Raw genomic sequence first — 12,589 nt, 5'->3', positions numbered from 1 at the left:
TATTAATGACTGTTTGACGTCATTATCCTCTCAAAAGGTCATGGCCGAGACAGATACTTTCCGCAGTATCCAGGATATTCGACCCCGCCGGATGGCTTTCTCCTATCATAGTACGGGCGAAAAAATTAATGCAGACCCTTTGGTTAGAAGGCACTTCATGGTATGAGGAAGTAGGTCCCCTTTCACTACAATGTTGGAGTATTCTTGTTGCTAAAATGTCAATGATAAATGAGATTCGAATTCCTAGATGGGTTTCTTATGATCCGAATTGCGATATTCACGGTTTCACGGTTTCTGTGATGCCTCCATTGAAGCGTATTGTGCCAACATATATCTCAGAATAGCCTCTGCGTATTGTCAAGTTTATTCGAATTTGTTAGTATCGAAAAGTAGAGTTGCTCCCATACATGAAGGTACGGTACCTCGATTTGAACTTTGCGCCGCTGTACTCTTGTCGTAGCTTGTCCACAATTTCAAACAATTTCAATTGTTTTTCGTTGGCTCCAGAAGCCCCACTGTACATGGAAAACATTTGTAGCTAACAGAACTTCGAAAATTTTAAATATGTCGGTAATGCCAGATGGAGTCATGTTCCATCATCACAAAATCCTGCGGACTTGGGAACCCGGGGATGTGACCCGGAAGAGTTGCAGAATTCATCACTTCATGGTTGCTTTGTTCATCAACTCAATGGCCCGGGCCAATTTCATTTGATATGGACCCAACTGAAGGAAAAAGGGCTAAGATTTTTATGACAGTGCAGTTTAAAGATATCATGGATAGGTTTTCCAGTTAGGATCGTGCAGTTCGCGTAATTTCCTACGTTTTTAGGTTTATTAACAAAACTAGGAAGGATATGAATTGCTACTCAAATGATTCCCAAATAATTACCCAAAGTAAACTCTCTCACACAAAGAGAGCGTTGATACTTCAATCTCAAAAACAGTTCTATAGTCAGGACTACTCGAAATTGGCTAGCTCATTGCCACTAAGTAGAAAAAGCCCTCTCTTGCCTTTGAACCCCTTCTTAGACACTTACGGAGTAATGCGCTCGAATGGACGCTTGGCCAGATCGAATTTGGTTTACAATGAACGCTATCCCATAGTACTGCCAGTAAAATCTCGATTTTGCCAGCTTTATATACAATTTATTCATGATTTTCTTCTCCATGCTGAGCACAATTTGATGCTTCGGACTATACGGGATGAATATTATGTAGCTAGACTTAAGTCTTCTATAAAATTTTGCATTCGATCATGCAAGTCATCCACAATATATAAGCGCAGGTCTCATTCTTAACTCATGGCCGCTTCTTCCTCCGGAGAGATCTAACTTTTCCCTGCCGTTTTCAATAACAGGCATTGATTTCGCGGACCCCTTCTCGATAAAAATATCCATCTTGAGGAATGTTATTTGCCATAAAAGTTATGTTTGTATCTTTATTTGTTTCACAACAAAGGCAATTAATTTAGAGCTTTGCTCCGAGTTGAGTACTGATGCCTTTCGAGCTACCTTTACGAGATTTGTTGGCCGTCGAGGTCTACCTAGCACAATTATGTCCGACAATGGCACAAACTTTGTGGGGGCCGAACGTGCTTTAAGGAAGGAATTCGAAACCTTTGTAAACACCGTATCTCATGACATTTCTAGAAAGTATTCATCTCACAGATTTGACTGGAAATTTATCCCTCCACATGCACCGCATATGGGGGGCCTGTGGAAGTCTGCGGTTAAATGCTTTAAAATGCACTTCAAAAAGGTAGGAGGCTCTCAAAAGTTCACCTTCGAGGAATTTGCCACATTATTAGCCCGCATCGAGGCGGTATTGAACTCAAGGCCGTTATCCCCTATTTCTGATGATCCGAATGAGTTGCTGGCGTTAACTCCAGGTTATTTCCTAAGAGAGGCACCACTTGTAGCTATCCTTGAGCTGCCAACAAACACTCTTTCACTTTTAAATCGTTGGGAGAAGTTAAAGGCGATGCATTATGATTTCAGTCGCCGCTGGAATCATGAATATTTGAAAGAGCTGCAGAAAAGATATAAGTGGCAGAAACCGAAATGCGAGATACAGGACAATGACTTAGTCGTCATTCAAGATGACTTACTACCACCAAGTGAATGGAAGCTGGGTTGTGTAATCCAGATATATATGGGCGAAGATGGGCAAGTCCGAGTAGCTGATATTCGGACTCAATCCGGAAGAATAACTAGACCAATTGTCAAACTATGCCTTCTCCCTAAGGACTAAATGCTGTTTCCCTTATACACTTAAAGAAAAAAAACAAAAATTCCAACTGAAAATTAAGCCAAAATAGTCCCTAGAAATATTATGTTTTTTTTTTATTTTTCACAGATCCTCAAGAAATTCTAGTACACATGAATGCCTACTTTGCCATAAATTTCACGCCCTTAGATTTTGTAAAAAGTTTTTGAAGATGTATTTTAAAACCAGAAAGAAAACTGTTTGAGAGTTTGGTTATTGCCGCAATTGTTTAGCTCGGTCTCACAACAGAGACAAGTGTCCATCGTCATCACGTTGCAAAAAATGTGGCGTGGAACATTACACTTTCTTGCACCCATTACTGACAACTCCAAAGTCGATAGAAAAACGTCTAGGTAATCGTAAATGCTACACCGAAAAAAGGCAGCCTAAGCACTCAGGATATCAAGTTCACCATGTTAATCAGCGGCCGCAACAAAACGATAGTGATCTCCAGCACTTCGAGGATTTCTGGATGGGGCTATGCGAGCACTTGAGTTGCTAGACATAGTTATATGATCATCTAGCACATTTGTGCAAAGGGCGGCAGTATGTTCAACATAGTTGAACCAATATTTTTACATTTCCTCAAATTTGTCACCAATTTATTTGAATATATCTTACGTTAAGTTCACCTAAAGAAATTTCAAGTTATAGTCCGATCCGGACCATAAATGAATGCTCAACATTGTAGAGTCATGTAATATTTCAGTTCATTCTGATAAAAATTGCGCCTTGTAGGGGCTCAAGAAGCAAAATAGGGAGATAGGTTTATATGGGAGCTGTATCAAGCTATTGATCGATTCAGACCATATTAGACACGTATGTTCAAGGTCATAAGAGAAAACGATGTATAAAATTTCTGCCAAATCGATGAGAATTGGCCCTCTATTGGCTCAAGAAGTCAAAAACCCAGATCGGTTTATATGGTAACTATATCAGTTTAGGTACCGATTTGCGCCATACCCAGCACAGTTATTGAAAGTCATAACGGAACACCTCATGCAAAATTTCAGCCAAATCGGATGAGAATTAAGCACTCTATTGGCTCAAGAAGTCAAGATCCAAGATCGGTTTATATGGCAGCTATATCAAAACATGGACCGATTTGGCGCATTTACAATCCCAACCGACCTACACTAATAAAAAGTATTTGTGCAAAATTTCAAGCGGCTTTACTCCTTCGAAAGTTAGCGTGCTTTCGACAGAGAGACGGACGGACATGGCTAGATCGACTTAAAATGACATGACGATCAAGAATATATATACATTATGGGGTCTTAGCCTCATATTTGGAGGTATTATAAACAGAATGACGAAATTAGTATACCCCAATCCTATGGCAGGCACAAGGAGAACAACACCCAAAGTATAATTGGATAAAGCCAGAAACTTTTTCTTGAAAAAATATCCTGCTGCCTTGAATTTAGTGGTTAAATGATTCAACTTTTGGTTTGGTTATGTTTGTAGATAATTTGATAATTTGCTTTGCCGAATTTGGTTTAAGCACAAAGTTAATTATACCCACCACAGAAGGATGGGGGTATATTCATTTTGTCATACCGTTTGCAACACATCGAAATATTCATTTCCGAACCTATAAAGTATATATATTCTTGATATATCTAAGACGATCTAGACATGTCCGTCCATATGTCCGTCTGTCTGTTGAAATCATGCTACAGTCTTTAAAAATAGAGATATTGAGCTGAAATTTTGCACAGGTTCTTTTTTTGTCCATAAGCAGGTTAAGTTCGAAGATGGGCTATATCGGACTATGTATTGATATAGCCCCCATATAGACCGATCGGCCGATTTAGGTTCTTAGGCCCATAAAAGCCACATTTATTATCGGATTTTGTAGAAATTTAAGACTGTGGGTTGTGTTAAGCCCTTCGAGATCCTTCGTAAATTTGGCTCAGATCGGTCCAGATTTGGTTATAGCTGTCATATAGACCGATCCTCCAATTAAGGGTCTAAGGCCCATAAAAGCCACATTTTTTATCCCATTTTGCTGAAATTTGGGACAGTGAGTTGTGTTGGGCCCTTCGACATGCTTCTTCAATTTGGCCCAGATCGGTTCAGATTTGGAAATAGCTGCCATATAGACCGATCCTCCGATTTAGGGTCTTAGGTCATTAAAAGCCACATTTATTCGAAATTTTTCTTCAATTTGACCCTGATCGGTTCAGATTTGGATATAGCTGCCATATAGACCGAACTTTCGATTTAAAATCTTGGCCCCATAAAAGGCGCATTTATAATCCGATTTCACGGAAATTTGACACAGTGACTTATGTTAGGCTTTTCGACATCTGTGTCGTATATGGTTCAGATCGGTTTATTTTCAGATAAAGCTAAATACTAAAAGGACCAATTTTTTGTTATACACAATTGAACAATGACTTGTACTTATTAGTATTTGGTCCAAATCGGAACATAGTTCGATATAACAGCTATGGGACATAAGGTGTGCAATTTTCACTGGATTTTGATAGAAGGTGGTTTATATATATACCCGAGGTGGTGGGTATCTAAAGTTCGGCCTGGCCGAACTTAAAGCCTTTTTACAAGTTTTTGTCCAATTTATGGGACCGACAGGCCTTGATTATGTATCACCGGTTGAATTACATGCAGTGTCTGATAGACTGGTTCCCTGGCTTAGGAAAATATACGCTGCTTGTATCAGAATGTCATATTTATATGGGGGATGGAGGGAAACGAAGGTAATTTTCATTCCGATAGCAGGAAAACCCTACCACACGAAGGCGAAAGATTTCTTCCTATAAGTCTGTCATCCTTTATGCCGAAAACTCATGAGAGGTTGATAGAAACATATCTTAGGGCAATGATCCTGGAGATCGCCTGTCGCGGCAGCAGCATGCATAAAGTAAAGGCAAATCAACTGAAACAGCCCTTCGCGCCCTAGTCGGCTACATAGAGGTTTCTCTCGCTGTCAAGGAATATGCAGTGGTAGCATTTCTTGACATTGAAGGTGCTTTCAATATTGTAAAACCGATGTCATTCATGAAGGAGTTGGAGTTTCTAAGCATTAACTCTACCGTAAGAAAGTTTATTAATAACATACTTGCTAAAAGATCCATTACGGCAGGCTTGGGATCTGTGGATCTGAAAATATGGGTCAGCAGAGGAACACCTCGTGGAGGTGTACAATCTCCTCTACTTTGGAATACAGCCATTAACATACGGGGTAAGGGTGATCGTGTATGCTGATGGCGTGGCAATTGCGGTTAGGCGAAAGTTCCCCAGCACTCTAAGAGATATACTTCAGGAAGCTCTACGTGCAACAGCAAAATGGCTTCCGAAAGTGGTCTGGGCAAGAGAGAAGTAGTTCTTTTCAGCAGGAAATATAAGTTGCCTAAAGTGAACCTGTCTCCTTGGGTGGAGAGAATGTTCCATTTACAGAAAGCGCAAAATACCTGGGTGTTTTGCTGGACAGGAAATTGAACTTCAAATCCAACATTTTGGAAAGGGCAAGAAAGGCAACTCTTGCCCTATATGCCTGCAAGAAAGCCATTGGCAAAAGTTGGGGGCTTAGACCGCGTGTCATGAATTGGGCATATAATGCAATTGTCATACCTATAATGCTATATGGTGTTGTGGTCTGGTGGACGGCGCTTCAAAAGTCCACCTTCTGCTAAATACTCAACCGGATCCAAAGGATGGCTGGTTTGTGCATCACAGCCGCACTGAGGACGACACCATCTGATGAACTGAATTTAATGCTACATCTTATATCTCTGGACATTGTGGCTAGACAAATTGCAGCAACCACCGCCGTGAGGTTAAGGGAGCTTTCTCTTCGGTCATGTGGCGGCTACGGACACTGTGTTATGCTTGATACAACATCCGATGGTCCAGACAGTGTGGATTACACCCTACCTGAGCCGCTTTTTGATAAAAAAGTACTGTGCCACTATTGCTGATAGAACCGATAATTATAACGATTGGCATAAATGTATTCTAAAGCAGCCATTAAATCTTTGGAGAACGTATTTTTGAATAAAAATCCTGCCCTCGACTGTCGCAGATCTCTCAACGAGGTGGCTGAACTGTTCAAAATTCACCTGTTCTGGGTACCGGGCCACAGAGATATCCCAAGGAATACTAAAGTGGACGAGCTTGCGAGACTAGGAACTACCTTACACATTTCAGGGATACTGGAATTTGTGGTTATGCCTCTAGCAACATGTAAGATAAGTTTTCAGGACCAGGCCTGAAGGACAACGAATGATAGATGGTCACAAATAGGGGGCTGTGGGCATTTCAAAGCTATGTGGCCTAATCTAGACTTGAAGAGGTCTACCGCTTTGCTGTCACTGGCGAGAACACACTTCTCAGTCATTGTGTCCGTCATGACAGGTCACTATCTGATCGAAAAACATACGACTTATGCCAAAGCTGCGAGGACGTCGTGGATGAAGAGACTATAGAACAGTCAGAAGGAGTTCCACTTAAGGTTGTCATTGCTTTGGTAACTGGTCTGATGTAGCGAATGTGAACATACAAAAGTTTTTAGGGTTTTTAAAGCGATATGGATTAATCAACGGTAGAAACTAGAAGTTGTCTTCCTTCTCCTGTTCCTGTGGTATCACAATGGATGATGGCAAACTTCCACTTTAACCTAACAGACACTTATATTCTCCATTAACTCAAACTGGTTCAAATATTTTGCGAACAATTTTTTCTCTCAAACACTCCATTTTCATTCTTTTTATCTGATGGGTTTTACATGGCTTTGTGGCAGTTGATTTCATCTACTTTTCCAAACCATTTGCTGCCAAATCCATTAAATTTGATTACCTTTCGATACTTTTAAAGGCTGTTTTTGCTTCTTCTGGTGACTGACTCATAATATAGATGTTGTCGGCAAAGGAGAACGCATATGTTCTCTTGTGAGTAGTGTGCTATGCCTATTCACACCTGCATCTCATATAATCTTCTACTTCTTATTGAAAGGTTCGGAAAGGTTCTTTTCTATTTTAACTGAGGAGCGTGTATCAGCAAGCGTTATCCTGCAAAGTCATACATATCAGTTTTCCAGAGATACCAAAATCAGACATGGCTTGATATACCTGTCGAAGGGGGCTTTGTGGTCAACGAAAAGATGGTAGGTGTAGATTTGTCTTTCTCGGGCCTTTTCCAGTATTTGGATTCGTGGACTTTAGACATTAATCTTTCACACAGTACGCTCGATTGTATCTTGTATTCGATGGGGAGAAGAGTTATTCCTCTGTATTTGACACATATTGTCTTTCCCCTCTCTTATGCTGAGGTTCCAGACACCGGGTAAGCGTTCTTCTGGCCAAATTGCGCAGACGAGCTGATGCATACACCTTCTCAGCGTGTGGTCTTAAACAGTTCATCCAGCAAGCCATCGGCTCCTGCTGCCTTATTGTTTTTTTTTTCAGCCGGATTACTGCTACGTGGACCTCGTTTTGACTAGGTGGTACAATTCTAGACCATCATCAGGGATTGGTTCTGCGGTATACTAATGGCCACCATCATCGAATACCAGGAGGATGTGCCTGCACCAAAGCCATCGGTTTGATGTTTAATTTTTTGATAGAATTTTCTGACTTCATTCTGGCTCCCTAACATCTCGATTAGCTCACACTCACGTCTTTCCATTTCACTCTTCATCCTGCGGAAGAGACGTTTCTCCTCTCTCCTTTCCTCTCGATATGTTGGTACTCGATATGTTGATACTGTTGTTGATACTGCCCTGTATGCCGCATTCTCGGCTTCAGTAGCTTTTTGGCACTCATGGTTGTAACATGGATTCCTTGGCGGACCGAAGTCTAGATTTAATGGTTCTTTCCATTCAGTGGGCAAAGGTTTGCGATTGCGCTGCTATATTTACCGGGACAGGGAGTGCGTTCTTCAAGCAATTGGGACAGCTATGTGGAGTATGCCGTTGCCACCTTTTGTTGGCAACGGAATACTTGCAGCTTTCCGATGTTCAGCTTCCGTGCAGTGTCAGATCATACGTTTCTCTCCGCACTAAGACGTGTGCAAACCTTCGCAGCAACAAAGTGATGATCCGAATCGATGTTTGTCCACGCACTAAGACGTGTGCAAACCTTCGCAGCAACAAAGTGATGATCCGAATCGATGTTCGCCCCTCGGATCGATCGTACATCTAACACGCTGGTTGAGTGCCTTGCATCTATTAAAACATGACTTATTTGGTTCCTCGTGTTTTGATCGGATGATAGCCTTGTGGCAATGTCAATCCTTCGATGATGGAATTTGGTGCTGTTTACCACGAAGTTCTTTGCCGCGGCGAAGTCTGTTAGAAACAATCGATTATCGGAAGTTTCTTCGCGTAGTCTAAATATTCCGACTGTTGGGCCAAAGATATTGTCCACCCTACTTCCGCATTAAAATCTCCCAGAACGATTTTAATATCATGGACGAGGCAGTGGTCATATTCTCATTCGCGTAGTCTAAATATTCCGACTGTTGGGCCAAGGATATTGTCCTCCCTATTTTCGCATTAAAATCTCCCAGAACGATTTTAATGTCATGGACGGGACAGTGGCCATATTCTTTTTCTAGGCGCTTGTAGAAAATATCCTTGGTCAGCTCGTCCTTGTCTGTCGTCGGGGCATGGGCGCAAATAGGCTCATGTTGAAGAATTAGGTTTTCATGCTGATTGTGGCTAGCCTCTTATCCACCGGAGTAAACCTTTTTTCAACCTAAGATTAGATAAAATCTTACATATAAGGTGATTCTATAAAAAAAACCTCACGTACAAAATGATTTTAAATTTTTTTTTTCAGCATTTTGGAAACTTTTTGAGGCCACTACAAGCAGTTATATAATTGAACATAAGCTTAAGAGCCACATATATGCAACTTTACATTGTATCATGAAAGAAAAAAGTAAAATTTTCTCCACCCTACCCTTCTTCCGCATTAAAATCTCCCAGAACGATTTTAATATTATGGACGAGGCAGTGGTCATATTCTCTTTCGCGAAGTCTCAATATTCCGACTGTTGGGCCAAAGATATTGTCCTTCCTAGTTTCGCATTAAAATCTCCCAGAACGATTTTAATGTCATGGACGGGACAGTGGCCATATTCTTCTTCTAGGCGCTTGTAGAAAATATTCTTGGTCTGCTCGTCGGGGCATGGGCGCAAATAGGCTCATGTTGAAGAATTTGGTTTTTAGCCTCTTATCCACCGGAGTAAACCTGGAGACAAGTTGCTTCAATCTCCGACTAACTACAAATTCACAGCAAAATGCATGCCTCGTCTCATTGCAGTTATAATATAGGGCATCACTTCTCAGTATTGTTATGGAGCCCTTCCCGAGCCATCGCACATCCTATATGGCAGTAATGTCTGCACTGTAATTCTCCAATACATCCGTCAATGCGTACACTGCACACTCTTCATATAGAGTGTGGGCTAGGGTGATGACTTTTTTTCAACCTAAGATTAGATAAAATCTTACATATAAGGTGATTCTATAAAAAATAACCTCACGTACAAAATGATTTTAAATTTTGTTTTCAGCATTTTTGACACTTTTTGAGGCCACTACAAGCAGTTATATAATTGAACATAAGCTTAAGAGCCACATATATGCAACTTTACATTGTATCATGAAAGAAAAAAGTAAAATTTTCTCGTTGTCATTGAGGGGATGAATTCTAGATCGAGGTTGTCCTTGTCGCAGCAGAAGTTGTATAAGTCTTGCATAACTTTGATCACACGCTCACAGCACTGGTTGTTTCGGGAAATGTTGATTGGAGATTGCAGATATTTGGGTTCTGCTTAAACTTTTCAAAAGGGATCGTACTCCAACCAGTGAAGTGACGAAACTCACGAGTGAGGTGGAAGATAAACTTCATGTAGTCTCTCCTGCCCCCTCTTTCCATAATCTCAGTTTTACCATTGGTGAAGGTTACTTTCACTTGGTCCTAATTTTTGTTTAAATCATGCCCCAAGAATTACTCGATGAATGGTTATTAAGTCGACTTATAGAGCTCCTCGCCCATGACAACACGATCCAGCACATGTTGCTGGTAACTGTTGAACTTGGGTGTGGGGTGACCTTTCTTACCAAGCATTTGCAGCAGTCTGACCACAACGTCCGTCTCTTTGCCGGTATTCACGCTTGTTTAATCGGCAACAATCGTCACAAATGATGCCCACAAGTTGAACTCATCTTATACATTCTATAGTCCTTCTGCGATATTGCTCTCAAGGAGTTTGTCGTCCGTGCTTACCAAGAAATCCTTCACCCAAGTAGCTTTCCTTAAGATTGCCTTGTGTATTCCTGGCTGACATGGGGTTGAGATTTCAATGCCCTCAGAAGAAAGATGATGGCACACTGTGGCTTCCCATTGGGAAGCTTTTTTATACCCTCCACCATAAGATGGGGGGTATACTAATTTCGTCATTCTGTTTGTAACTACTCGAAATATTCGTCTGAGACCCCATAAAGTATATATATTCTTGATCGTCGTGACATTTTATGTCGATCTAGCCATGTCCGTCCGTCTGTCCGTCCGTCCGTCCGTCCGTCCGTCCGTCCGTCCGTCCGTCCGTCCGTCTGTCTGTCGAAAGCACGCTAACTTCCGAAGGAGTAAAGCTAGCCGCTTGAAATTTTGCACAAATACTTCTTATTAGTGTAGGTCGGTTGGTATTGTAAATGGGCCATATCGGTCCATGTTTTGATATAGCTGCCATATAAACCGATCTTGGGTCTTGACTTCTTGAGCCTCTAGAGTGCGCAATTCTTATCCGATTGGAATGAAATTTTGCACTACGTGTTTTGTTATGATATCCAACAACTGCGCCAAGTATAGTTCAAATCGGTCCATAACCTGATATAGCTGCCATATAAACCGATCTTGGGTCTTGACTTCTTGAGCCTCTAGCGTGCGCAATTCTTATCCGATCAGAATGAAATTTTGCACGACGTGTTTTGTTATTATATCCAACAACTGTGCCAAGTATGGTTCAAATCGGTGCATAACCTGATATAGCTGCCATATAAACCGATCAGGGGTCTTGACTTCTTGAGCCTCTAGAGGGCGCAATTCTTATCCGAATGGAATGGAATTTCGCACGACGTGTTTTGTTATGATACCCAACAACTGTGCCAAGTTTGGTTGAAATCGGTCCATAACCTGATATAGCTGTCATATAAACAGATCTGGGGATTTGACTTCTTGAGCGTCTAGAGGGCGCAATTCCTATCCGATTTGGCTGAAATTTTGCAAGAAGTATTTTATTTTTACTTTCAACAACTGTGTCAAATAAGGTTCAAATCCGTACATAACCTGATATAGCTGCCATATAAACCGATCTGGGATCTTGACTTCGCAATTACCGAGGTCGCAATTATTATCCGATATGCCTGAAATTTTGTACGACGGATCCTCTCATGACCATCAACAAACGTGTTTATTATGGTCTGAATCAGTCTATAGCCCGATACAGATCCCATATAAATCGTTCTCTCTATTTTACTTCGTGAGCCCCAATGGTCGCAATTCTTATACGAATTGGCTGAAATTTTACACAGGTCTCCAACATATAATTTAATTGTGGTCCGAACCGGACCATATCTTGATATCGTTTTAATAGCAGAGAAACTCTTTTCTTATATCCTTTTTTTTTGCCTAAGAAGAGATGCCGGGAAAACAACTTGACAAATGCGATCCATGGTGGAGGGTATATAAGATTCGGCCCGGCCGAACTTAGCACGCTTTTACTTGTTATTGCTTTTTCCGTTACATTTCTATTAAAATGGTGATATATTCTTAGAATATTCTTACATTTAGGAACCACAACATACCTAGAAAATACACCCCATACCAATTTTTTTTTTTCTTGAAAAAAAAGATCAAAAAGTCAAAAGGGGATCCGTTTTCATTCTTTTTCGTTTTTACACCCTCCACTATAGGATGGAGGTATACTGATTTCGTCATTCCGTTTGTTACACCTCGAAATAATCGTCTAAGACCCCATGTAGTATATATATTCTTGATGACATTCCAAGTCGATCCAGCTATATGTCGTTCCAACAACTGTGCTAAATAAGATCTAAATCTATCTATAACTTGATATAGCTGTCATATAAACCGATCTCCCAATTTACTTCCAGAGCATCTTGAGGGCGCAATTATTATTAAATCTGCCTGAAATTTTCAAGGTGATATTTTTCTATGACTTGTACGGCATGACAAGTTCGGCCCATATAGGTCAATAACTTGATATAACTCTTATATGTTTGAAAAAGTAATTCATTCATATTCTTACTTTTTTCATAGTATTTTCTTCAA

The sequence above is a fragment of the Stomoxys calcitrans genome, chromosome 1 (genome assembly GCF_963082655.1).
Source record: "Stomoxys calcitrans chromosome 1, idStoCalc2.1, whole genome shotgun sequence".
Classification (NCBI taxonomy): Eukaryota; Metazoa; Arthropoda; class Insecta; order Diptera; family Muscidae; genus Stomoxys; species Stomoxys calcitrans.
Note: the sequence above shows the minus strand (reverse complement) of the source record.